We start from the raw sequence: 2633 nt of genomic DNA on the forward strand, positions 1-2633 counted from the left end.
TTTTCTGAGTATCATCTCCATACCGGAGTAATTTTGATGGTTTCTAAACTGAAAATTAAGTTGGAGTTGTTTTGGAAAATCAACACTTCGGCCTTGAGGCAGATGATCCGTCACACTGAAATAGTGTTCTGAAAAACTGTGTTATTAGAAATCAATACAAATTTTATTTCTATTGGAAGAATTGTGTTATTGTGTTTAGATCCCTCGTGGAACAAGGGATCTTCACCCAGTGATTGTTGGACTCTCTCCCCTTCAGAGAAAGAGGTTGTACTTCCTTTGGAAAAAGGTCTCATATAATCAATTTAGCGTTTTAGTGTCTAATATAATCACGATCTTAAAATTCTATTACAGAGGTATATATTCTATATATTCTACTTTACTTTTTTATCTCCAATTTCTATAAATTGTTCTTTACTTTTTATGTCCTTTGATTAGAAAAAGAGGGTGTAATTTATCTCACAAAAAAGAGCCTCATAATAATAATTTGATTATGATTTTAATATTTCTATATTATTATTATCACAATATTAAAGTTTAATAATAATTATTATCGTTCATAATTAATATTAAATTAAATTAAATTTATAGATTAATAAGTAAATGTTATTCGATTTGCACATTAATTTAGGGTCTTATATGTAAGATATTGTACAAACTATACTTGATTTTAAGTGCTGATCTCACATACATAATTAGTGTGAAATTTAAACTAACTAGTGTGAAATTTAATTATTGTTTAGAAGAAATCAGGACTTAAGATTTTTAATTATTGTTTAGAGAAATCAGGACTTAAGATTTTTGATGATTTTTTTTGGGGAGAAAAAATATGGAAAAATAAAATTGAATACTAGTTGTTTTTAAATATTTATTTATAATATATATAAATATAATTGTAAAGATAAATTTATTTATTTTTGAATATAAAATGTTTTTTTGAAATAAATATTATTTTAATTAAAAAATTAAAAATATAAATTTTAAATTGAATTATTTTTTTATTTTTTAATTTTAATAAACTAGCTTAGATTCATTAACTCTAGATTTACTAAGACTTTGAGAAAGATCAAATTTTATTATTTTAATTTTAATTAATTAGCTTAAATTTATTAACTCTAGATCGACTAAAAGCTGAAAAAATCAAAATTTAACAATATCTTTCATCATACTGAGTTGCAACATCTCTCATCATACTGAGTTGAGTTGTAGATTCAAACATCAATGTTATTATATTAATTTAAAAAAAATAATAAAAAATATTTATTTAATTAAAATTATTATAAAATTCAATGGATTTGATTTGAATTTGCATTTTTAAATTTCATTGGGCACTAAGCTTGTTTACACACCCGACTTTATTTATAAATGATCTACTGCTTCTTTGCAGACACGACTTTATTTATAAATGCTCTATAGTTTGCAAACCATATAAATGTATATAAATGCTCTATAGTTTGCAAACCAAAGATTAACATTAGAGGTCAAATAAGTTGTTTTATTATAAAATTCTATGAATTTGATTTGAATTTTAACTTTCACTTGAGTTACAACTTGCAAACCAAAGATTAACCTCGACTTTATTTATAAGTGTTTTATAGTTTTCAAACCAAAGATTAACCTCGACTTTATTTATAAGTGTTTTATAGTTTTCAAACCAAAGATTAAAATACGAGGTTAGAATAAGTTGTTTTTAAATTATTTTCTTATATTTTTACTTTCTATTGTGTTTGATAGAGATATAATTTATTTCATTCTTAATATGGAGTTGATATATAACATTTAAAAAGTATTAATAACAAAAATATTTCAATATGCATGTTGAGTAACAGAACATCAAATATATAGAGATATAGAAAAAGTAAATGGAGATTTGTAATTCCTTAAATATTAATATGTAACGTTTTTAATATATATGTATATATTTTTCCCGTGGAAAAACGCTGTAATTTTCATTAATGAGAGAAAATTACATTTTGTAGATGCTGAGCATATACAATATATAGGCATTGCTTATCCAGTATAAGTTAATTGTAGTAAGTAATGCTCCACCCAGGGAGCAAAAAGCAAAAAATTATGGTCTCTACGCAGAGAGAGTATAGTTCAACTTAGTTTTGTAGTTAAGTAGCATGTAGAAAAGACATAAATATTTACATGTAATAAAAAACTTCTTGGCTCATATTGAGCCATCGAGTTATGCTTCTAGATCTATGAATGGTCTATGATAGTGCTGATAAGTAACACCATCCTTCTCCTCATGAATCATCCAAGTGCCATCATCCCTGTGCGCTGCCTCCTTGGATAGGTGATCGACAGCGATGTTGCGCTCCTTGAAAATGTGATGGCAAACAAAGGTCTCAAAAGTCAAGATGAGCTTGTGAATATCATCCAAGATATGCCTCAATGTGTATGCATTGCTGTTAGATTTTTATTTATCCAGTTGCATACTAATTTTGAATCCCTGAAGAGTTGGAGGTTCGTGCACTGTTTGTTCAGGGCAAAATGGATGAGGAATTTCGTTGTTATGAGCTCAGCGTAATTATTAGTGCCTCTACCTAGACCCATTGAATTTTAAAGGTATGGGTTTTTGATATATGTAATATGGCTACCCCCCCATAGCCAATATCCTGGGCCAATCC

The sequence above is a fragment of the Pinus tabuliformis genome, chromosome 4_1 (genome assembly GCF_031772625.1).
Source record: "Pinus tabuliformis cultivar Carrire ecotype Pingquan chromosome 4_1, CPIR1, whole genome shotgun sequence".
Classification (NCBI taxonomy): domain Eukaryota; kingdom Viridiplantae; phylum Streptophyta; class Pinopsida; order Pinales; family Pinaceae; genus Pinus; species Pinus tabuliformis.